Source organism: Citrus sinensis, chromosome 3 (assembly GCF_022201045.2).
Source record: "Citrus sinensis cultivar Valencia sweet orange chromosome 3, DVS_A1.0, whole genome shotgun sequence".
Lineage (NCBI taxonomy): Eukaryota > Viridiplantae > Streptophyta > Magnoliopsida > Sapindales > Rutaceae > Citrus > Citrus sinensis.
In genome coordinates this window covers 10,711,074-10,738,665 of record NC_068558.1, presented here as the reverse complement: position 1 = coordinate 10,738,665, position 27,592 = coordinate 10,711,074, and the positions used below count along the sequence as shown (strand labels likewise).

At 33.9% G+C, this 27,592-nt stretch overlaps 1 non-coding gene across 1 annotated transcript; it reads right to left on the bottom strand.

The window, feature by feature from the left end:
* Nucleotides 1–8,405: 8,405 nt before the first annotated feature.
* Nucleotides 8,406–8,512, bottom strand: LOC112496302 (small nucleolar RNA R71). Its single transcript, XR_003062816.2, has one exon. It is a non-coding gene; the product is annotated as a small nucleolar RNA R71 (small nucleolar RNA).
* Nucleotides 8,513–27,592: the final 19,080 nt, after the last annotated feature.

Here is a 27,592-nt window from a genome sequence, read left to right as displayed (position 1 = left end):
ATCTGGCCGAAGAGTTTGTTTGAATGCAAGTAAATTTCCAGAAGCTTCGGCAGACGATTGCACATATCATTCGGCAAACTACCCGATAGGCTATTGAAACCTAAATTAAACCATTTCAAGGAGGAAATGTTGTAGAAACTCGAAGGTATGGGACCTGTAAAACTGTTATTACAAAGATTCAAACTTTGGAGTTTGGGTAAGACACTGATCCATGATGGAAAACTTCGACTCAATTTATTGTTACAGAAACTAATGAATATGAGCCGGCGTAGTTGCCCAATTCATTCGGAAGATGGTCATGAAAACTGTTGTTACCCATGTCAAGATACACTAAGAAAGAGAGATTTCCCAAGTGTGGAGGAATGGTCCCTTGGAGACCCATATACGAAAGATTCAAGGCGCTGACTCTATGATGTCGAGAACCACAAGAAATGCCAACCCAACTACACACTGGGTAAGATATAGACCAATTATTTGTCAGGACATTCTGAAAATCAATGACATGGGCTTTGAACATAAGAAGAGCGGACTGATCCGTCGTTATGTTTTTTCCACTAATCGTAGCTAAGCTAGCCAGGAAACAGTGTAATATCAACATAGGAACAAAGTAGAATAAAGGCATGTTGGTATTTTTAATTGATAAAGCAGACTAATTAAGATCCAAGAGAGATTGATACAAGTTTAAAGAAGAAAAATAACATTCTTATACAAGATGCTGGCCAGATAGATAAGATTTGAAATTATATATCCATCGATCTGATCACTTCAGTTCATTTAATATTAGAAGTGATATCGCACATGCTTGTCAATTTTTATACGTAGTTTGTTATCCACTAGGCGCCCTCTTTAACGTAAGTTAAGGGCTTACGGCACGTTCCACGTTACAAGAAGATCTCAACCTTTAAAACCGGAATATATAGTTTGTTATCATATGGCACGTTCCTTAGCTTGCAATTAAGAAGAAGATGCTCAACTTTCAAAATTATAATATATTTTACAAAACCTTATATTTTATTGTATTTCTATTAGTTGTTGATTTGTGAACTACAATTTTATTTTTAATGAATAAGAAATAAATTACGTTGGAAGTAATATACTAATACGTGAGATAGAGACACTTTCCAGTCAACGCATGTACGCCTAGTTGTCGACCTTGTTACTATATATATATATATTTTATACAAAGGGGCTCTAACAACAGCTAAATTAAAACAAGACGGGGATGAACAACCCTAAATATGTCATGAGTAATAAAAGAGCTCACACCGAGTAATAAAAGAACCCAAACCAGGGGGGGTTAGAAAAAAGATAAAAATCAAGAGGAAGTGATAAGATAACAACCCGCTCATATCCCACGTTGTGTTGTGCGGCCTTAGATGCCAAATTCACACTCTCTTGGCCCTAAGTCAGCCATACACTTAAATCCGTTGCTGGATTCGAAAACTGGAATGTGTATTCACTCAAACTCACACAAGATGGGAGGAAAAGACTTGTATTGCTTGATGAGATGTTTACAATGCTTGGTATTGTGTTGCTAGTTGCATGTCTTATGATGTCTTAGCCAAATGAGGCTCTCTCCTATATATAGAGTTCAAGGGAGTGGGTTAATGCTCAACTACCACCTACCACCTAACACACTAAGTACACAGAAAATATTTACACACTACATGAGTCTCCATGGCTCTAGAATCATCCATGGGGCAAGCCATGTTGGAGGCTTGGGCCATGACATAAGGCATAGTTGGCGAGAAAGTCGGCAGCTAAATTGGCCTTACGATAAACATGGCCAATTGTGAGATGGCAATCACACTTGATGAAGTCTCTAATTGAACGAATTAGAGGAGAGTACTCATTTTTAACATCTAAAGGCTGCTAAACCAGTGAACCACACACTGGCTCTCAACTTCCACCATAACCCTTCTAAGCCCATGCAACCACGTTGTATTAAGGCCATGAAAGAGCCCCCATAACACAGCTTTGGTAATTGAACAGTACCCTACATTGATACCAAACCCAGTGATCCAAGTCCCATTATGGTCGCGAACCAAACCATTAGCGCTAGCTTCTCCATTTCTATTTCGAGCCCCATCAGTGTTTAGCTTGCACCAAGGCCAAATTGGTGCACTCCAGCTAATCCATCTCTCCGTTCTCTTGTTACCCCTAAACAGAGATGAAGTGTTTAGATGGTGAACCTCCTCAGCCCTGGAAAGAATGTCGTTGACTATACTCACGCTATCAATAGAAACATTTCTAAACTGAAACTAATTACACCAAACCAAAGGCGCCAAATAGCCACTCCAAAGAAAGTATCCCATTTCAACTCACAACCTAATAGCCTTTTATTATTCAAATTATGCCAAAGCCAGTCCTTTATATTTAGAGAGAAAAACATCGGGCGTGTGTCAACTGGGATAAAACGATTCCACATCCACTTCACAATCATGCAGTCCCTAATAACATGCAGCGTATTCTTCACCGAATAGCCACAGCGATCACAACCGTTATCAGTTGGAATATGTCTCCTCAATAGTTCAGCCTTCGTTTTCAATCTATTATGCATCACCAGCTAAAGGAAAGTGCGAATGCTCTTGGGGCCCTTCCAAAGCCAAACAATATCCCAACTCTTATCCTCATCTCTGTTCTGAGTATTAGAAATCACATTATAGGCAGACTTCACCGTGATGATCCCTTTATTCGACTTAGCCCAATACACTTGATCTCCTCCTTTGTTGCGCATTGGAGGCTGAAACAAAGCAATTCTAAAAAGGATGTTGTTTGGACGCAAATGACTGAAGCCATCCCACTGCCAGTTGCCATTACCATCTGCAAACCTCGCAGCCACCTTATTAATAATGCTTTCGGGAACTGGAACAATAGCAAAGAAAATCAACGGTTGATTTTTAGTAACCCAACAATCCCACCAGAGTCTAACTCGCCTTCCGTCTCCTATATTCCAGCGGGCTCCTAACAGAGTCTCATGCCAAATTTTCCCAATATACTTCCACGAATGCGATCCGTTTCTCATTGGTAGGGCAAGGGGTAGATTGGCTTGATCAATACCGTATTTGGTGAGTAACACCTGAGATCACATTTTATTTGGCAAAGCCACAAGATTCCATCCGACATTTATTAGTAGAGCTTTGTTCATTAAGTCGAGGTTTTTTAGTCCCAATCCGCCACAACTTTGCGGTTGACAAAGCATGTCCCAATTAACAAGACTTATTTTTTACTGAGGATTTGCACCACCCCAAATAAACTTCTTACAGGTATTGTCTATTTTAGCTTTGATACTCACAGGGAGGTTCACAGTTTGCAAAGCATAAATGGGGATTGATTGGACAACAGATTGGGCAAGTGTGATTCTTCACACTAGGGACAAGTGAGAAGCATTCCAGCCAGTTTTCTTGGTAACCCGGGAGTGTAGAAGGGGCATACCAAGATACTTGCCTAGATCATTAGTAATAGAGAAACCAAGAATATTCCCAATCATTTTAGTCTCATCAGATTTAACATTATTGGAGAAAAAAGTCTGAGTTTTAGCTTTGCTTACTCGAGGTCCTGAGCTATCGCAATAAGTATCAAGAACAGAAGTAAGGATTTTAGCTTGTTCACACGAGGCTTCGGCTAGTAAAAGGAGATCATCCGCAAAGAAAAGGTGTGTAAGGGGAGTGCCATTGCGAGATAAACGAACTGGATGCCACTTTCCCATATTCACAGCCTGACAAATACCATGGCTGAGTCTCTCAATGCAGAGCACAAAAATATAAGGAGATATAGGGTCCCATTGTCTTATTCCCCTTAATGGTATAAACTCGTCAGTGAGCTCACCATTCCAGAGGACATTCATCGGGGCCGTAGTAATGCATTCCATGATAATTTGGACAAGGGTAATGGGAATCGCTACTTCCAACAACGTATCATGAATAAAACCCCAGCTGAGTCTATCATATGCTTTTTTCAAATCCACTTTAATCGCCATTTGACCCCGCTTCCCTCTCTTATTCCTCATGGAATGGATAACATCCTTCGCCACAACAGTATTCTCAATAATATGTCTGCCAGGAACAAAGCTGGTCTGGTGCAGACCAATGAGATGAGAGAGGATAGATTGTAATCTGTTTGCAATGATTTTTGTCACTGTCTTGTAAACAACAGTGCAGAGACTTATTGGGCGGTACATTGTCAATCTCAGAGGATTGTCAATCTTTGGAATGATGACAAGTAACGTTCTATTGATCTCCCTAGGAATGGTACCGCTGCTGAAAATCTCTTTCATAAAGCTGCAAACAGAGGGGCCAACAACACCCCATTGAGTTTGGTAAAAAATAGCGTGAAGCCCGTCAACCTCGGTGCTTTCAAAGGCTTCATACCGAGCAAAGTGTTTCTGATCTCAATATCATCAATGAGGCGATTAAGGAAAGATAGAATATCACCATCCAAAACTAGAAAAAATCTTCTGAGATGATACGGTTTGAGGTTAATGTTGTCCTCAAAATACAAAGCAGAGAAGAAGCTAACTGCATACCATTTAATAGACTCAGTGTCATACAGCCATTGTCCAGAGTCGTTAATGATAACATCAATCCTATTACCTCTTTGTCTGGTAATAGTTTCTGGTGATACTAAGCCGTATTTCTGTACCCATGCATAAACCAATCCTTTCTAGACTTCTGATGCCACAACAACTCTTCCTGGGGAAAAAATTCCTCAAGTTCTCTCTGAAATTTCAATTCAAGACGAATAAGGCCTTTTACCTCATGGCCTTCGAGCACTTTTTGAATGCCCCCAATGCGAGCCAGTAGTCTACCCTTCCTATGGAAAATGTTACCTAAAGAATATAATTCACTTGAAAAGTACTTAAACTAGTACTACGCGTAACGAAACACTTATTAGCAAACTCAACTTGGTATAACTTTTGATCCTATATCTTCAGGTTATTGTCAACTAGACTATGTAAACGGTTTCCTAAAGAGCGGTTGACAGCTTCAGTTTGGCCATCTGTCTATGGGTGATAAGCATTTCCAAAATTCAGATGAGTATTAGTCAACTTCCATAATACCCTCCAAAAATGGCTGAGAAATCGTTATCTCAATCAGATACTATAGAACTCAGTAAACCATGCAATTTATAGACTTTCTTAAAAAATAAGCGACCAATAATCAAGGAGTCTGTAGTCATCTTGCACGCAATAAAATGAGCTATTTTCAAGAATCGATCAATTACTACAAATATTGAATCCATACCCCTTTGATGCTAATGTCAGCCCAAGGTTATATTAGAATTGGTAGCGGCATATATAATCTAGTATTAGTTACCAATTGGTAGCGACATATATAACTCTCAAAATGTATTAAATCCGAGGACTTGATTATGCATTTGTGTCAACATGAAAGATCATCAACTAAGTGCATCTGTTAGAGGTTTGCTTTATTATAAAAGTAAATTGTTGAAGGAATGTTGCCAACATGGCGTGTCGGTGAGAAAGCTTATCTTGACTATTAAGATGTTTCAAAGCAGCATGATCAATGTATAAATTAGATAATGATGGCAATGTTCTAATGTCGGGACTACTGCATAGAACTCCATATCACAAATGATGTAACGGGCCTTTGCTTTATTCAACTTCTCACTGAAATAAGCTATAGGCTTACCCTGCTGGCTAAGAACAACTCCAATGCCTATTTTGGATGCATCACAATGTACCTTAAAAGTGAGAAAAAATTTGGCAAGGCAAGTACTAAGGCAGTAGTCAAATTCTCTTTGATAATTTCAAATACCTTAGTAGTTGCTTCTATCTAAGAGAATTATCCTGCTTTCACGCAATTTGTGATTAGTGCTATAATAGTACTGAAATGAGGAATTAATTGCCTATAAAATGATGCCAACCTATGGAAACTTTTGACGACAAATAAGGTGGCTAGCTAGTTGTGGCCAATCTCAAATAACATTTAATTTCGATTGATCAACAGATATACCATCCTTTGACACTACATATCTTAAAAATAATACTTTCTATGTTAAGAAAATACACTTATTTATTGTAGTGTATAAACTTGCTGCCCTTAAAGCTGAAAGTACTTTCCTCAAATATGGTAAATGTAACTTATGGCTGGTACTATATATAAGTGTATCATCAAAGTAAACAACCATAAACTTTCCAATGAAAGGACAAAGAATTTGATTCACAACTGCCATGAAAGTACGAGAAGCATTAGATAAGGTAAATTGCATTACTAACTACTCGATAACCCTTCGCGAGTTTTAAAGGTTATTTTCCATTCATCCCTAGGCTTCATCCGAATATGATGGTAACCACTCTTTAAATCAACTTTGGTAGAAGCAATTGCTCCTTGATTTCATCTAAAAAGTCATCTAATTGAGGGACTAGAAAATAATACCGAACCATAATTTTATTGATGGTTTGCTGTCTACATACATTCTTCAAGAACCATTTTTTTTGGAGTAAAAAAAGCAGGGACTGTATAGGGACGAAGACTTTTACGAATAAATCCTTTTCTTAGAAACTCTAGCACTTGATGCCTTAGTTCCTCATGTTCTATAGGACTTATATGATAATGAGGTTGATTTGGTAATATAGAACATGGTACTTAATCAATTTAGTGTTGTATATCCCTACGAGGTAATAAACCTTATGGTAGCTTGTTAGGGAACAAATGTTGAAGATCCTCCAATATTGGCATCACAGTTTTAGGTACCATTGAATTATTATGGCTCTCCTTCCCCTTCAAAACATAAACCCTCTTTGTCTTGGTTATAACATCTACAAACTACTTTTTACTTAATAAAGAATTACCCAAGTCTTGTTTGAGAGTGTTCTCCTTGTTAGGTAGAAGAATAATCTTAGTGTTGTTAAACATAAAGCTGTAGGTATTTCTTTTCTCATCATGGCTATGTTTTGATCATACTACTAGGGTCTGTCTAATAATAAACAATCTTGATGGTTAATTGACTGATATTTAGCATTGTTGCATGTTTGCTATAACACGTTATTTTTATAATACTCATTTCAATTCATTTTTTCATTTGACCACCCATTTAGTGATGTTAGCTAAGAAAGAGCCTAAAAAAGGCCTGACTTAGTGGAATATATCAAAGCAACACTTGGTTTTAAATTAGGTTTCCTAAGTTGAGTTTACCTTGATTCGAAAATGGTCATGCTTAATCTAAGATTTATGATGAACTAGAGATAGTAATTCACCTTGTAGGGAAATTAGAACCTAGGCGCATAATGTTATATCTTATGTTAACATAACAATTGGTCATTGTTAAGTTACATCTTGATATAAGATATCAAACAAGTGGCGGTTGAGGGTACATAAGGATTTTGTCCAGTGCTGTAGCGGATGCTATAACAACTGAATTAAAGATTAAGAACATAATCAAAACCATTAAGTGAGTTTAACCACTCCATTCTCATTAATTAGTCTCTTGTGTTTAAGTATCAAATTCTTCTTAATTATTGCCTCATTAATTTTAGGAAATCAAGCTTATTAATTGTTCTTTTATAATTAATCTAAAATTGCACTGACAAGTTTACTGTAGCAATTCCTATAACATCAATCCATGTGGAGACGATCTTGAATACTTATCATTATATTACTTGTTGTGTACACTTACACATTGACACCAATAGTGTTAGCAATTAGACAACAAGTTTTGGCACCGTTCCTAGGGATTTGTGCTTATTGTGATATGTGAATTCAATTTTAATTGGTGCAAAATTTTAATTTTCGTTTTGTTTACTGTATTTGCAGAATTGCTCTAAAAACCCTTACATGCGCAAATACAAACCTATTAAATACCCATTTGATCCAGAGATTGAAAGAACTACAAGGAGATTATGGAAAGAGAATAGAAATTTAAGAGTTGTTGCAAACATAGATGATTTGCAAAATATGGGAAACTTGAACCCGTAAGCAGACATACAACCAGTTAATGATCAAGAAGGTCAGAATGGGCAAAACATTCAGGGACAAATAGGGAACAACAATATTATCTACATGGCAGATGATAGAGGTAGAGCCATTAAAGACTATACTATGTTGACCCTTCAAGCTATACAACCTGGAATAGTTATACCTGAGGTGCAAGTTGTCAATTTCGAACTCAAACCAGTTATTTTTCAAATATTGCAAATAGTGGGGCAATTCAATGGATTGCCGTTAAAAGATCCTCATCTTCACTTTAAAATGTTTTAGGAGATGAGTGATGCTTTTAAAATTACTAGAGCATCGCAGGAAGTATTAATGCTCAGACTTTTCTTGTTTTCTTTAAAAGATCGAGCAAGGGCATGGTTGAATTCTTTGCCACCAGATTCTATCACAATATGGAATGATTTGGATGATAAATTTTTAATGAAATATTTTCCCCCGACCAAGAATGCAAAGTTGAGGAATGAAATTACATCTTTTCATCAACTCAAAGATGAAAGATTGTATGATTCATGGGAAAGATTCAAGGAGTTACTCAGGAGATGTCCTCATTATGGTATTCCCTATTGCATACAATTGGAAACTTTCTACAATAGATTGAACCCAAGCACTAGATTAATGGTAGATGCTGCAGCAAATGGGGCTTTATTGTCTAAATCTTACAATGAAGCTTATGAAATTTTAGAGAGAATTGCTAATAACAACTATCAGCGGCCATCAACTAGACAAACTGTAGTAAGAGGAGCAGTAGGAGTACACAATGTGGATGAATTTACAGCATTGTCAGCCCATGTAACCTCATTGACAAATATGGTAAAGGCTATAACTACTGCTCCAGTAACTGTCAATCAAGTTACTGAGGTCTCTTGTATTTATTGTGGAGAGGGGCATCTATATGATAATTGTCTTGGGAATCCAGCTTCAGTCAATTATTTAGGCAATTTCAATAGACCAAATCAGAGCAATCCATATTCAAAATCCTATAACCCTAGATGGAGATAGCACCCAAACTATTTTTGGAGCAATCAGAATCAGCATGCTACAACATCTAGTGGACAAAACAGACCTGCTTAGCCATCTGGTTTTCACCAGCAAAATCAAGGGTAAGGAAATAGTAGTAATGATCAATTCAGTTATGTTAAAATTCTGATTAAAGAGTATATTGTGAAGAATGAAGCAGTTTTCCAAAGTCAGGCTATGTCATTAAGAAATTTAGAAAATTAAATTGGACAACTTGCTACATCATTAAGTAACAGACCTCGGGACAGTTTGCCTAGCAATACAGAAGATACAAGAAGAGAGGAAAAAAAAATATAATAAGGTGATCAACTTGTGATCTAGAAAAGATGTTCAAACTCCAGTTAGGTTACTAAAGAGAAGAATTGAGTCTAACGAAGTCCAAGAAAATTGCCATTTTGTCAGTGCTGTGGAGCTTGCTGTCATGGATAACTTAAATAATTATTGCCGCAAGGAAGAGATCAAGGCTGCCACATTTAAAGAACTTGAAAATAAAAATGTTGTAGCAGCACATATAGCTTGGTTAAAAGAGAAGCAACTTGTGAGGACTGACAGACGTTTTGAGTCTTTAGATCTTTCAAACAGGGAAGTGAAACCTGTTGTACCATTTATTGAATTACCTCATGTTTTAGAATTAAAACTTCTACCTTCACATTTAAAATATATTTATTTTGGTGACAATAACACATTACCTGTAATAATTTCATCTTCTTTAAATACAAATTAAGAGAAGAGTTTGGTGGGTGTATTGGGGAGATACAAGAAGGCCATTGGATGGACCACGACAGATATTAAGGGAATCAACTCATCCATATGCATGCAGAAGATTCTTCTAGAAGATTGCTACAGTAACTCGGTAGAGCAACAGAAAAGACTGAATCTCATCATGAAGGAAGTTGTGAAGAAGGAGATCATTAAATGGCTTGATGCTAGAATTATTTACCCAATATCTGACAGCTCTTGGGTGAATCCAGTACAACGTGTTCTAAAGAAAGGTGGAGTGACTGTTGTAGCAAATAAGAAAAATAAATTCATTCCTACAAGAACAGTTACTGGATGGGGAGTCTGCATGGATTATAGGAAGTTAAACAAAGCCACAAGAAATGATCACTTCCCACTGAAATACTAACTAGGCAACCCAAGAGGGGGTGAATTAGGATTTTAAAATTTAAGTTAAGTAAACCACACAATAATTTAATCTAATGCCTTAATGGAATCCAAAACAATAAATTTAATAAAGCACAATAATAAGAGAGTAAGGGAAGAGAAAACAAACACAAGGATTTTTACGTGGTTTTGCAATCTCCGCCTACGTCCACGCCTCCAAGCTCACCCGGCTTGAGGATTTCACTATCCAAGCCTCCCAAAACTTCAAGTTCTTTACAATTGAATTCCAAGGTGTTGATGGACCTTTACAATCAAGAGATTATCTCCCCAAGAATTTTTCACACTTACACACTCACAATTTGATGAGAAATGAAAATTACAACATAAACTTTTTTTAATAGTGGATATGCAAATAATAGCACAATAATGATTCACTAAATGATGATTTGCGAAATGAAAACTCAAGATGTGTTATATGATCTTATTTATGCTTGCATTGGTCTTCAAAATGATGTTGAAGTTGAGTTTTTATAGTTAAACCTCAAAAACTAGCCGTTAATGTCAAATTCCAGCGCTCAAACGGTTAGCCGCTTAATTTGGCTGGCTAGCCACTCCAGTACAATAAAGTTACCGTTAAATTTGAAATTTGCTACAATAATACTGTTAACAAAATTATATTTTTACCCAAAACTTACTGTAATTATACTATGGCCCAAAAAGTCATAAAATTTTACAAAACGGTCCAATTTCAAAATTTCTAAATAATACCTGTCATTCTTAAAAATTTTTGAAATTATGCTATAGCCAAACATATAATAATAGTTTTCAAACACATCCTTTTCAAAATTTAACAAAATATTCATAAATATCAAAGTTCTCAAATCCTTTCAATTTAATCCAAAATTTGAAAATATGAGATTTTCCTTAGGCAGTTAGCTGCTCACGTCCAATTTTGGATTTCAAATGTTTGGATTACATTCAGGTCCTCAAACTTTCATAAATTATAGTATGGCCCAAAACGTTTCAATGGCTTGCAAATAGGTCCAACTTCAAAATTCAAGATAATACTTATTAAATTCAAAGATTGTAAAACTTTTCATTTTAGTCCAAATTAATCAAATCCACAAAATACTTTATCTTATAAATATAAAACTTTTTAATTTATGAAAACTAGTTATTTAAAGAAACTTTTGAGGTTCTCAAATGCTAAATCATGCATCAATTAAATCATACCGGTTTTACAAGAATTTGTCGCAATAATTTGTCCGTTGAGCTTTAAACTTTATTCTTAATTTCGCCTTTATCCGTTGAGTGTCTTGAATTTGATTTCACTTGATTCATTTGCATAAATATTATCTTTAAAAAACTAGTGAAAATGTGAAATACAATATTTATTAAATTACTTAAAACACATATTTGTTATCATCAAAATTACATTATGCATAACCCTTTAGGTTAACAATCTCCCCCTTTTTTATGATGACAAACATCTTATGTATTTTGACACTTATACTCCCCTTAATTCATAACATATATGATTCCACATATAAATCAAATTTAAAACAAAACTCCCACTGAATATATAGTCTATAACAATTTGTAAACTCCCCTTTAATATTTTAAAACCATGTACAAATACTTCAAGATCAAAATATGTATTATATGTCTCTGTATTCAAAATACATGATTTCTCCCCCTTCATCATCAAAATTACTAGAAATTCATGTTAACACTGATAATATGTCAATGGTTAATAAAAAAACATATAATAACCAAACATCCAATTAACCATAAAATAATCATGAACTATCATTCCATCAATTACCAAATCAACAACTCATAACATAAAATCATCATATAAAAACCATGTAATCAAATCATCATCATATCTCAAAATCATCACTATAATCACATATCAATCATCAAAACAATACTCAAAGTGAATATTATTCTCCTCCTTTTAACAACATCGAAATGATATATTATTTTGTCTCCCTCTTTGGACAACAAAAAGTTCAAAATAAATATTATCCCAATCATATTGTATGCTCCCCCTAAATATATAATCAATTTAAAATTTAACCAAAATGATTTTATCTAAAAATATATCATATTTATCTCCCCCTTCATCATAAAAAAAGAAAAGATAGATAGATACAATCAAAACAAGATCATCAAAAATAATTTGATGAAGATATTACCCATTTTGTGCAAGCAAAAATTTCGGCAGAGTCTCCCCTTAAAAATGAACAAATTCTCAAATACACAACATGATTAAAAAGACTTTCATATAAGCTTAAACAATTATAACAAACCAACAACTCCATCAATTCATCAAACAACACACATATAATCGTCAATCATCAAAATCATCAAGAAATCAATTTTAATAGTATTCATAACATGATTAGAGATATTAATAAATTTCATCATCCCAAGTTATGCCAAAGTTTTGAAAATTATTCTTCGCAAATAAGTTTTGATTTGTTTACCAAATTGGCATGCAAAAGTTATATGAACATATTATCAACTATCCAAGCTCCATAATTACTAATCACATTTTAGAAATCAAGACAATTTAACTCATCAAATATCTAATATGACATTTCAATATAATTTAAAAAATCTTATATGCTTAAAATTCTCGAAGTATATGTATTTTTCCCCCTTTCGATATCATTTAAAACAAGCAATACATTCAACAATAAATCGATTAAGTAAAAAAAAATGCATCCATTCACTAATCATAGATTGCATAAGATTAAACTTCATCAAATACAATGTAATTATCAAAGCACATTCTTTATCATCAAAATTTAAATAAAGCATAAGTACATAATGACAATATATAAATCATCAAAATCAACATAACTATTAAGATAAGCCATCATATATATTTATCCATGCATCATGATTACATACAATAATAATTTAATTATGTAAACATACAAGCATGCTTCATTCAACAAAATCAATATGGCAAGAATTGTTACCAAAACAATTAAATCATATTCAAGTGATTATCCTCACAAGCTTTCATCAAGGAACTCTCCACCATTTCTTGATTATGTTACCTACAAAAAAATATTCAAGTTGTCTTTTGGTACCCAACTATTCTTGGGTCTTTGAGTGTTAGCAATGATTCCTTTTGGAACCCAAATACATTTTGCTCCATAATATGCATTTCTTTTAACTGGACATCTATTCTTCATGTGACCATCTTGATTGCAATGGTGGCATACAACTTGATTGTTAATGTAAGTACTCTCTACAAAGTAATTATTATAATACTTTTGTTTCAAATTTGGCTTATAGCCAATGCCTCCTTTGTCAAATACACATTTTTGTAAATTAAGCAAGTTATCTAACATCTTTTGCCCATTTGTAAATTTTAAGACAACATCACTAAGTTCAATATTCTTTTTCTTGAGTATCTCATTTTCCATTTTCAAATCATCTACATGTGATTCTATATGTTCATGTAAAGTGTTAAATTTCTCATTTGATAATGCAACTCTATGATCCAATGTTTTATTTTCTAATTCCAGGCAACTAATCTTTGCACTCAAAGATTCATTTTCATTTGTGAGCACTACCGTTTTCTTTTTTAGACATGCATTCTCTTTACCAACTTTCATCAATTCATTGTACAATTCTTTAAAAGCATCATATAACTCATCATAAGTAGGAAGATCATTTACCTCATCAAGTTCATCATCTCCTATTACCTTACACTTCTTGCGAATCTTATTCATCACTCGATTCTTCATCGCTATCATCCCAAGTAACCACCATGGCTTTTTTCTCGAGTTTGTTGAGAAATGGACACTCCAATCTTATATGGCCACGCTTTTTGCATTCAAAATAAACAATTGCCTCCTTTTTCTCTTTCTCCACCTTAAGGTTTTCTCTTATGAGATCTTTAAAGTTTCTTCTCTTTACTTGATTCTTAAAGATCCTTCTAAACTTTCTAGCAATCATTTCAATGCCTTCATCTTCAAAGTCACTTCCATCATCATCGGACATCGTCGAAATGTCGCCGGACCACCGTCGGCTTCGCCGGAAGGTCGTCGAACCTCCGCCGGAATTCGCCGGAAGGTCGCCAAACCTCCGCCGGAATTCGCCGGAAAGTTGCCGGACCGCCGCCACCGACCACTGGACCGCCATTTTATTTTATATATATATATATATATTATTACTAATATAAATAGTTTAATATCCAAATTTAATATTGGAATTTTAACTATTTTATATTATTATTTTTATATAATAAAAATAAAATATCCATGGATCTCCATAGTTATATGGATAAAATCCATATCCATGTCCAATATTAAATACTGGATATGGATATGGATATATCCATTATGGATAATTATGGATTTGTGTTTGGATGGATATTATCCATCCATAATTGGATATTTGCCATCCCTAAGCGTAGAGCCCCATACTAACCGGTGGATGGACATGAGGGGCTGCACACATTTGTACTTATGCCAACGAGCTGGCCAGTTACGCCCTAGCTAACCTTATTGTACCTTAATGGAATTACATAAAAGGATGTTACACCCACAAGCGTACAGAAGAATTGTTGGGGCCCCATAACCTCAATACCCACTGCCTTTCATAGATCAGATACTGGACAGACTTGCTGAAAAAGAATACTATTGTTTCTTGGATAGATACTTAGGCTACAACTAGATTGCTATAGTACCAAAGGATCAGGAGAAGACAACATTCACTTGTCCATATGGAACTTTTACTTTTAGAAGGATGTCGTTCAGTTTGTGCAATGCTCCAGCAACTTTCCAGAGGTGTATGATGTCCATTTTTTAAGATAAGGTCGAGCAAATACGGGGAGACCTATGATGATTGTTTGCATAATCTATAAAATGTGCTTAAAAGATGTAAAAAGATAAATTTAGTGCTGAATTGGGAAAAGTGTCATTTTATGGTACAAGAAGGAATAATCCTAGACCATAGAGTCTCTAGAAAGGGAATAGAAGTGAAAAGTGTCGGCCCAAAAACTAACCGTTATAGGCAAATTCCAGCAAGCAAGTGGTTAGCCTCTTAATTAGCCGGCTCACTTCTTCAATACAGTGAAAGTTACCATTAAAATTTGAATTTTGCTACAGTGATACTACAGTAAACTGTTTACTAAAATTATATTTTTTGTCGAAACTTTTGCAATTGTACTCGAGCCCAAAATATCATAAAACTTTACAGAAACGTCCAATTTTAGAAATTATAAATAATGCTTGTTATTCTCAAAACTTTTTAAAATTATGATATGGCCAAAACTTTTTAAAATTATGATATGGCCCAAAACTTTTTAAAATATTTCAAAGAGTCATATTTAGAATTTTGACATAATACTTAGTTATTTCAAAGTTCTAAAAACTTTTTCACTTTAATCCAAAATTTGAGAATTTGAAATTTTTCTCAAGCAGCTAGCCGCTAACTCTTTGTCTATTTTTAATAGTTACACTACCCCAAAACTTTTATAAATTAGAATATGACCTAAAATGTTTCAAATGTTTGCAAGTAGGTCCAAATCCAGAATTCAAAAAAATACTTATTAAAATCAAAGATTACAAAAAAATTTCTTTTAGTCCACATCTTGAAAAAATAAGTAATTTCATAAAATACTTAGCTTATAATTGCAAAACCATTGGTTTATGAAAAATGATGATTTATTAAACAAAATCTTGAGCTTCTCAAATGCTAAACCATGCATATTTTAAATCATTCAAGCTTTACAGGAATTGTCGCAATAATGAGTCTGTTGAGATCTAAACTTTATTCTTGATCGAGTCGTTGTCCGTTGAGTGTCTTAAACTTGATTTCACTTGCATAAATATTATCCTTCAAGAACTAGTGAAAATGTAAAATACAATATTTATCAAATCACTTAAGACACATGTTTGTTATCATCAAAATTACATTATGTGTAGCCCTTTAGGGTAACAGAATCAACAGAGGAGTAGGATGAGACACCTCCAATGGTGCCTCCTAAATGAAAAGGGAAGCACATCATCAAAAATAAGGAAGAAGAGACAGAGAACGAGCAAGATGATGAGCCCTCAGTTCTAATATTTCCAAGCAAAGGCAAGGAAAAAGTCTTAATTGATGAAGACTCAGAAGAAGATCAAGATGCTATTGATGCAAAAATTGAAGCAACTGCCATTAGGGCTACAAGAACTGCTGAGGCAAAGAAGAGTTTGCTAGACATTATTGTTGAAATCACGTCTAAGGAAATTACTACAGCAACTCTTCCAGCAACAACTACTCAGGACCTACCCATAAAATCTCCTAGCCAAACTCAAAGGCATCCACCAAACATAAAGGGGCATAACCCTATTGAGATGCTACAGTAGTGCAAGCATTAAAAGAACCAGAATTTAAGAAAGCAAAGTCTGATCAGCCCACACTTCAAGAAGCTATTGGTACCATACCAACTAATCCAGGCAGGAAGAAGAAGAAATCAGTTGTTGCCACACGGATCCCACCAAGGAAGAGTGCCCGAAGTGAAGCCCAAAAGCAGTGATTTTGCTCAACCAGTGCTGCAATATAGCCCTCTAATAATAGGGGAGTACCTTCTGCCAGCCTATTCTTTTCCAATTTCTAAATTTTTTATTTTCTTTTCTTTTCTTGTTTATATTTTCTTTTGTTTATTAGCAATTTTACTTTCAAATATCTACCTGCATGTTTTTAGTTTAGATTATGTGTTTGTGAGGACACAACACCTCTTAAGTTTGGGGGGGGGGGGGAATTATATTCTAAGTGTTTTCTAATTGTGTTATAAGTATGTTCTAAGTGTGTTAAAGAGTATGCATGTAATTTAGTTTATTTTTTATGTAAGAGTGAATGTGTGGTGTGTGAAAAATTTTCAGTGATAAAAAAAATTTGAATGTGTGTGATTAAGTGTGTAGCTCTGTTATTTGGTAGTTGTTTTTTATTAAAGAACGTCCAATGAAGATGATTTGGTGATGAATAATAGGTTACCTTCAATTAGAGACAGTTGTGGACAAAGATTAAGTTTGCCTTAACAATTCTTTTTGGTTGAATTTCGTGAGTTTGTTGTAGCAAGACTTAGTTGAATAATGGATAGAAAATAGTTCAAGTTTAGGGGAATTTAGAAACGTGTTGACATGGAATAAATTCTGCTCCAATGGCTCAGCTGCTGAGTAACCAGAGTTGTGTGTGTACCCCACATGTAGACTTGAGTAAAAAAGCAGTAAGAGTTATGATCATTGTTGTAGCAAGAATGCTATATATTTGACTTTAAAAAAAATCTTTTTTGTACTCTATTTAGGATGTTGAGTAGCCAGGTCTATTCATGAGCCTCATGTACTGCCTTGAGTAAAAGGTGTCCATAGATAAAGATCACTGCAATAGCATCTTCAATGCTACTACTGCAGCAACTCTAAGTTGTGCATTGATGAATTAATTAGATGTCATCAGTACCCCTGATAGATATTCATATGAAAAATTGATGTCGCACTAAAGTGAAAAAAAAACAACAGTTTGTAGTCTTTATAACTTATGTTTCCCCCATGAATAAAAATGTCTTTATTCTTTTATATTGGGAAATTATCAATCGTATACCCTTAATTTACTCCGTTATCAAATTTACTACAATACTTTAAGGGTATATCAATCGTCCATCCTAAATTGACAAAATGTATATGCCGTCCACCAAACTATTAGTTACCATTTAAATATGATGACGTCAGAAGGGTAATTTGGTATTTTCATATGATACAAGTGATAATTTAAGAGTATATAAATGATAATAAGTGATTTTAACGGGATACAGGCGATCATTTTCAAGGGTAAAATCGTCAATTTGCTATAGTTCTGTTAACTTTCAAACGACAGCTAATGGTTTAGTGGTCGGTAGATAACTTTTGTCAATTTAGGGTGGACGATTGATACACCCTTAAAGAGTTGTAGTATTTTTTATAAAAGCGCAAATTTAGCGTGTACGAATGATATTTCCCTTTTATATTTGAGATGTATTAAGCAATTAAGTATTGCTGCAGCAACTACGAAATTTGACCAGAATGCACACACACACACAGCACAGAATGAAACCTAAGTTTAGAACCGGGTCTGTTATTAGTAATCGTATATGAGGTGGAAGAAATCTGAGGGTTGTTGATAAATCAAAACAATCTAGATGATAGAGCTTATCTGTTTGTTCATTGGATGATTGTGTGTTTTAATGGTTAGGTTTGTTGATATTACTTAAGGACAAGTAATGGGTTAAGTTTGGGGGTGTGGTAACTCTATGAAATGAGAGTTGTTATGATGCTTTTGTGCTTAAATCAACATTACTTAGAGAGTAAATTATATGTTTTCATTGTATTTTAGTTAAATTCTGCATTAGTAGTCATTTAAGTTTAATTTCAATAAAATTAATGTATTTTTAGATTATTGTGTTCTCTAATTACGTGCATAATTGTAGGTGACCAAGAAGCTTACATCTCATGGGTGGACCAGTGCAGCAACAGGCGTGCAAAATTATAAAAGAATTTAGATGCAATGGAATTAAAGGAAGTCTGGAATAATGAAGATGCTAGAGTAATATGTCGTAGCACTGTTGCTGCAGCAACGACTAGAACAACGATAAATGAGATTTCGCTCGTTAAATAAAAGATTGCAATTTAAAGTTTCCAAAAATAAGAGATTCACTAACATACGTTTCTGGTAACCCTAATTTCGACTTATAAAAGGAGCACGTTACAACGAAAAGGGGGGGCAACCATTAGAAAAGAAGAGAGAGAAACAATAAAAGAAAAAAAAAATAACTAAGATCAAGAGAGAGAATTGAGGACGGCAACAACATATTCAAGAAGAACATCGAGCGGATTTCAACTCTTGTTCTTGTTCTTTTGTTTTTATCTTGTTATAATAATTTGTTAGAAGGCTTAAACTCTTTTGGTTTTTATTTTATCGCAAATTATGAACTAAATTTATTTATGGTTGAGTGATAAACAATCTTGATAGTTAATTGACTGATATTTAGCATTGCTGCATGTTTGCTATAGTACGTTGTTTTGATAATACTTATTTCAATTCACCCTTTCGGTTGACCACCTATTTAGTGATACTAGCTAAGAAAGAGCCTTAAAAAGACATGACTTAGTGGAACATATCAAAGCAATACTTGGTTTTAGATTAGGTTTCCTGAGTTGAGTTTACCTTGATTCGAAAAGGGTCATGCTTAATCTAAGATTTGTGATAAACTAGAGATAGGGATTCACCTTATAGGGTTATTTGAACCTAGGCGTATAATGTTATATCTTATGTTAGCATAACAATTGGTCACTGTTAAGTTGCATCTTAATATAAGATATCCAATAAACAACAGCTGAAGGTACATAAGGATTTTGTCCGATGTTGTAGCAGATGTTGTAGTAACCGAACCAAAGATTAGGAATATAGTCAAAACCATTAAGTGAGTTTAACCACTCAACCACTCCATTCTCATTGATTAGTCTCTTGTGTTTAAGTATCAAGTTCTTCTTAACTTTAGGAAATCAAGCTTATTAATTGTTCTTTTATAATTAATCTAAAATTGCACTGACAATTTTGTTGTAGCAATTCCTATAACATCAATCCTTGTGGAGATGATCTTGAATACTTATCATTCTATTACTTGTTCTATACGCTTGTACATTGAAACCAATAGCATTAGAAATTAGACAACAATAATGCCCAAACTTTTGACAATTATATCATTGTACTTGGGATTTGCTGCACCTCAGCCATGATTTATTTTTTCCTTGTCCTCTAGTTGAGCTTTCTCATCTTTCATAATAGGAGTTGTTGTTGAAATTCCAGCCTCATTCTTAACAGCACGCTCCACGTTTTCCTCGACCTCTGACTCTACCTCGAGAACATCGTTCTGTATCATTACCTTGGCATGTTATCTTCTTCTTGATTTGCATCTTGAGAAACTACTCATTGATCTTTTACTTCTTCTTGTACTTCTCTTTGTAGGCTTGCAGTAAACCTTGAAGTTGCTCGATCATCATGCTCTCTAGTTTTTTGTCTTTTCAATTGTCATAACTATACGCTCGAATCTTGGACTAATAACCAAAGTATCTTCTCTATAATCCTTACATCTTCGATGTTCTCATAATTTCTTTTTAATTATTTGAAACGGCTAAAAATCTTGATAAATAATAAGAAATGGACTCATATTCTTTCATGTGCAATGATTCAAACTCGCCTCTTAAAGTTTGGAGACCCATCTTTTTCACTTTCTTTTCTCGTTTATAGGAGGTTTGAAGCTTCTTCAATTCTTGCTTGGTTGAAGTTGCACTCAAAATCTTCTCATATCTATTATCATGTAATGCTTGATAGATAAGGAAAAGAGCTTTCTTATCTCTCTTTCTTGAATCTTTTAAACTACCGTTTATTGTTAAGTAAAAGAAATCTCATCTTCTGGCTCATTACAACCTTTCTTAGTGATTTCTTAAACATCATGAGCTCCAAGGAGAGTTTTTATTTTGATATTCTAGTTGTCAAAGTTGCTTCTTTTTAGTAGTGAAACTTGGAATAATACCAAGACTTTATTTGCCATAACACTTTATAGAGTCAAAGCTTAAAAATTCTAATTACACGAATGGATCCGAAACATCAGACAACCAAGGGAGGGTCTTAGATCAAAAGTTCAAATTTTAGTCAACGGTCAACAATGATAGTCAACAATTAATAGTCAATGGATTGGCTCAACTCGGTTGACTTGGCTTAGCTCTGAGTTGGTTTATCTTGGTTCAGATTAATTCAACATAGTTCACCTCGGTTCAAATTGGTTCAACTTAGTGTATTGACTCAATTTCAGGGTAGAAACTTCCAGTAACAAGTACAGGTGTGTTCAAACTCCAATCATGTTGATTTTAATGACATCTTGTTCCTTTCATTGAGCTCTTTCATTTGATATAGTAACTACTATGCAGAGCACCGATTATTAGTTGCGGTACCACTTTGTTGGATAATTCCTATGAATTCAATACAACTCCTCAATTATAACTCTTTTATAACAAAGAATATTTGCTACTTCTTATTGCTTAAACTAACTAAGAGATGAGCTATTGATACTTGTTAAAAATTAATTACAACCATACATCAGCTTGACTACCACACAAATCATTACCGCATTTAATACCACAATACCACATTTAATACCACAAGTGTTAACTACTTAAAGATGCCTACATGGGCTAGATCAAAGATAATTTAGGCTTTAAAGTTGTATGGATGAAGTTTATGATCTAACATTGCATTCCAGTATTGCCATCTTATAAAGACAATGATGATAGTCACCATTAGTCTAGTGGATAACATTGGTGGAAAAACAAACTTCGTGACAACTAGAGGAGCTTTTGTAGATCCTGAAGGTATATTATTATAAATTAGCAAGTGATATAAGATCACCCATTTTATATGTAAAAATACACTAATTAAAACCCAAACTTCATATATGTAATGAATGTAATCTTTGTGACAGAGCCTTTCTAAAGCACTTAAGCTTACTAATAAGCCTCTTACACATTTATCACAATTTTATAATAGTAATAATAATAAGAGCAAAAATATAATATATAATTTAACAATTTTAGATGGTGATGTACCTAAGAGAGTTTGGACTAGAAAAGATGTTTCTTATAAACACTTAAGAATGTTTAGTTGTAGAGCATATGTTCACATCCCTAAAGATGAGAGATCGAAACTTGATAATAAAGCCAAGGAATACATTTTCTTAGGCTTTGGGCATGAAGAATTTGGGTACAGATTATGCGATCTAGTGGCAAGGAAATTTATCACAAGTAGAGATGTTGTGTTCCTTGAAGATCGGATAGTTTTTATGCAAAGAAGAATGATGAGTCTCAGTCATCTCTAGAGATTCCTATTATTCCAACTTCAGTTTCTCTACCTGTAGTTCATGATGATCATAAGGGAGCTAAAGAGGATAATAATGATGGTCTAGCATAATCAGTTGACCACGCACCTCTAGAACTACTAGCACCACTAGTTAAGCCAAAATTGAGAATATCTACTAGAGAATAGGGACATTTCACTAGATATCCTCCATATGAATATGTGATGCTTATAGATGGAGGGTAGCTAGAATGTTTTAAAGAAGCCATGTCTCACCAGTATAAAAATGAGTATGTTAAAGCCATGCAAGAGGAGATGTAATCATTGAATGAGAACTGCACTTATGACTTTGTAAAGCTTCCTAAGGAAAAGAGGGCACTGAAGAAACAAATGGTTTACAGGTTGAAAATGGAAAATAACTCACAACAGCGATACAATGATAAATTGGTTGTGAAGGGTTTCAGTCAAAAGAAATGTGTTGATTTTGGAGAAATATTTTCTCCTGTGGTGAAGATGACTTCTATCTGGGTTGTTCTGGGATTAGCAGCTAGTTTAAATTTTGAGATTGAACAACTTGATGTAAAGATAGCTTTCTTGCACAGTGACTTAGAGGAGGAAATATACATGGAGCAACTTGAAAGGCTTAGTGGAAAAGGCAAAAAAGAACTTGTGCGCAAGTTGAAAAAAAGTTTTATGGGCTGAAACAGGCATCAAGGCAATGGTACAAGAAGTTTGATTCTTTCATAGAGAATCATATTTTTAACAAGACAATGTGTAATCATTGTGTTTTTGTGAAGAAGTTTGGTGATAATGATTTCTTCATTCTTTTGCTTTATGTGGATGACATGTTGATTGTTGGCCAAGATGCTAGTAAGATTGATAATTTCAATAAAGAGCTTAAAAATTCTTTTGCAATAAAGGACTTGGGACCAGCAAAACAGATTCTTACCATGAAGATTTCCTGCGATAGAAAATCTGGGAAGTTATGGTTGTCTCAAGAAACATATGTTCAAAGTGTTCTTGAAAGATTTAACATGAGTAAGGAAAAATATGTTTGTTCTCCACTTGTGGGCCATTTTAAGCTTAGTTTCTAGCATTATCCTACAAGTGAGAAAGAGAAGCAAGAGATGAAAGGAGCTTCATATGCTTCAACAGTTAGTAGTCTAATGTACGCCATGGTTTGTACAAGACCAGATATTGCTTATGCAATTGGTGTAGTTAGTCGATTTCTCCCCAATCCAGGCAAAGAGCACTGGACAACAGTAAAATAGATTCTCAAATGTCTCAGTGGCACTTTCAAGGCATGTTTATGTTTTGGTGGTGACTAACTTGTTTTATAAGTGTGTAGATATAGCAGGGGATGCTGATTCTAGAGAATCCCTATCAGGATATTTGCTCACCTTCGTAGGGGGATCAGTCTCATGGCAATCCAGACTTCAGCAATGTGTTGTCTTATCTACCATAAAAGCAAAGTATATTATAGTTACTGAAGGTTACAAAGAAACCTTGTGGATGAAGAATTTCCTATAAGAGTTAGGTGTAAAGCAAGACAATTTTATTGTGTACTGTGACAGTCAGAGTGTCATTCACTTGGTAAAGGATTCAACATACCATTCGAAATCTAAGCATATTGATGTGAGGTATCATTGGATACAAGACGTGCTTAAGAAGAAACAATTGCAGCTTAAAAAGATTCACACAACAGAAAATTGGTCAAATATGATGAAAAGCTGTGTGCACAGGGCGAGCTTGGTGGTGCCCCTCAAATGAGCTAGAGGGGAGATTTGTAGTGTCTATCTCATTTTAGTGAACCAAAATGCTCAAAGTCCAAATAGGTTTGATTGGTTTGCAATTATTACTAAGTTTTAGACTTGGATGAAATTTGCCATGAAATTTAAGTTTCGAAAAACGTGGCTATATAAATAAGAATAAGTTGGGGCGGCAACAACTTTTAGTGGAGAAGAAAAAGACAAGAGAGAAAAGAGAGAACAATAACGCAATATTATATTTGGGGGCTTGGATTTCAATATTTGATTGGACAATCAGAAGGCAAAATTAATTCTGTTTTCTCCTAAATTTTGAGGGTAAGTTCTTGGCATCATCCTCTATAATTCTATTGGTCTTAATTTTTATGTTATCTTCTCATTGGCTGTTATTTGAGATACCCACTTGTTAGAGAGAGAGTTATTAGGTTGTTATTGTAACCCAAGATTATTGAGATTCTTGATGTTGTTAACCTCTAGTATTATTTAGAGAAGAATTTTTGTTGTAATCTCATTAATATAGTGGAAGATTATATTGGACTACAGTCCTTTGGTTTTTCTCGTTTTGGGTTTTCCACGTAAAAATTTGTGCCTCTTGTGCTTGGTTTTTGCTTTGGATTATGTTGGTTTATTATTTTTTACTTATTTATTTGTGGTACACGTCGTATTTTGATCACACAAAGAGGGAAAGAGTTTTGGTTCCACTTAATTTGCAGCTGCTTGTGTGAATCCATTTCTCAACAAAGATTTACTAGGACAAGAATATGATGGTTCTGGTAACATGTGAGGTGCATGGAATGGATTGCAAGCATTATTTCAAGAAAACTATCCATATGCATATAATTTCCATTATTTTGGTCATTGATTGCAACTTGCATTAATGAAAGTTTTCAAAGATGTGCCCGATATATGGATATTTTTTTCAACTTTGAATTCCATTGTCAATGTTTTTGGTTCCTCTCTTAAGCGTCATTCTAAGTTGAAATCTATTAGGAACGCTGAAATTATTGATTTGATAGCTTCCAAGGAGCTTCAAATTAGTACAAGAGCTAATCAAATTTTTTCATTGCAACGATCTAGAGCAACTTGTTAGAGCCCTCATTTTACTTCAGTCAATGGGTTGATGGTGTTGTTCATGAGTATCTTGAAAAGATGATTTGCAACCGATCGAATACTGAGATACAAGGGAAGCTAAAGGTGTGTATGATGCAATGTCAACCTTTAAATTTTTATTTATCATGCATTTGATGATTAAGTTTTTAAGGATAAGTAATTTACTTAGTCAAGCATTACAAATGAAATCTCAAGACATTTTGAATGCTATGCATTTAATATCGGCTGCAAAATTAATTTTTCAAAGCTTAAGACAGTGCAGTTGGGATACTTTTATTAAGCATGTGATATCATTTTGTCAAAGTCATCATATTGATATGCCTGGATTGAATGATTACCATATGAAAAGGTACGACGCATTTTTGTCAATAGAATGATTATGTTACAATGGAGCATTACTATCGAATTTATTTGTTTAATGTTGTAATATATTTTCAGTTGATGGAGTTAAATAATAGATTTACATATCAGACGCTGGAACATTTTGCTCTGAGCTTTGCTTTGAATCCTGTTAATTCTTTCAAATCATTTAATGCTGATGATATTTGTAATCTTGCAGAGAGATTTTTTCAAGATTTTACTCAATTTGAGAAACTTGCTTTTAGAAGATAGTTAGGATGTTTATAAATTGATGTGCTTCATCTTATTGAGTTTCAGTGTATTTCTTCACTTTCTGAATTATGCTGACAATTAGTTGAGACAAAAAAGTCTCAAATTTAGTTCTTGATAAACAGATTGGTTGGTTTAGTGTTGACTCTTCCTGTTTCGAGTATAATGACTAAACAAGCATTTCCAATTATGAAGCTCATCAAGACACCATTTCAAACTAAGATGGAGAAGGAGCTTCTGTTATGGTTATCTACATTGAAAGAGAATTTGCAAACACTACTAATTTAAATTCGATAATAGATGAATTTAGTTCTTAAAAGTATCGTATGGCACAACTTAAATAGTATTTAACTGTAATTGAATCGCTTCTTGGATCGATTTGATGTATTTTGTTATGTATTTATGAAATTTTCATTAAGATTTATATTTATAGCTACCCAGAAATTTTTTTCTAGCTTCGCCCGTGGTTAAATCCTATAGATTGCGGTAGCAGTTGCTACGGCTGCGTTACTTTGCTGAACTGTACAAGGAACTTTTAGTGACTGCATATCTAACTGCTTGAAAAGGAAAGAAGCAAACATCTTTAAAGGAAACGGGCTTTGAATACAAGAACAACAGATTGATCCGTTGTTATGATTTTAACAGACATAGCTAAGCTAAAGCCAGCCATGTAACAGTATTTAAGAACAACAACGGTGCAAAGTAGAACAACCGCATATTTATGGTCTTCAAAGATTTTAGCAAAATAAGTGCTAATTAAGTGAGATTGACACAATTTCAAGGTAAAGAAAAATATACTACTTGTAGAAGAGACACCTGAGTCTTCCAAGGGATCAGACAAGATTTTAAAATTATATCTATTAATCGTGGAAGACTTATATGCCGAGTCCCTTGTATAACTATGTTTATTGTAATTGGATCATGTAGGAGGTGTTAGCTTCTTTTACTTGGCTCTATAATTACCGTGTAAAAATCAATTGTAATCCAACTCACTCATTTTGTCTATTTGAACTGTTTATTGTCTTTTAACTATTTTATTTCATGCATGCAAGTTTATTATTATTTGACTGAGCATAATTTAATTTTCTGTACGCTCTGCTTTTTACATTATATATATTTTTTTAATAGTAATTAACAGAGTTCGTTATCCACCACGGCGACTGTAACGTACTCGATTATAATTTTTCGGCCAAATTTTTCCATTTTCAGGGCCAATAATGGACAAAATAGGCGAGAGTGGCAAGGCCTGCTTACCTGGTCAACGGTTTGGAAAATGTATGGATTCTCCCCAAATAAAATGAATTAATTCGTGCCAAATCCTAAACGAATTAGATCAAAATTCAATAAATTCGAATTCAATTCGTTTTTTTAAAAGATCCATTTATTCCTTCACATAACTAATAAGTAAATTTAATCAAGTTTGGACTTGTTTGTATTTGTTCAACTACGATTATCATATTATATACAAAATAATAATTAAAAAAAATATGATAAATTTATCATGCTAACAATATTTAAAGTTTTAAACATCCGAACTCCAAAGTTCTGAAGTTCAAATTGTAAATCCATTAAAAATATAAACATTAATAATTAAAATCCTCAAAGTAAATATTTTTAAACCAAAGTGTTTTTTTCTATATGATTTCATATTTTCACTGCATCATTTAATAGATAAATTTTAAAAGAATAAACTGATATGTGAACACAAAAACAAATCTGATTCGTTTATTTAGTTAATTAAATCGAATTTGAGCCGTTTATTAAATAAATCAATTTTTCCAACTCAAATTCATTAAATTTGTATCGAATCGAATGAACAAATCCTAACCCATATATTGCCACCCTAGAATAATCTCTTGTGGAAATAATTGCAAGGATTAGGCAGAAAAGTATATTAGGAGACAGTTGGGCTACTTGATTTGAAGAGTAGTTTAATTCTATGAAAAAAAAAAATACTAAACATTGATAGAGGGAGCCCACTGGTACCGTGCAGGTTCGAGTACTAGATTTCTCTCCAATTAATTTTTTAGGAGAGTATTGACAGTAAAATTCTCGATTGTGATTTACTAGTATTGATCAAAATGAGTCCCTGTAGAATTCTATTTTAAATATATCAATAAAATTGTAGCATATAAAAAA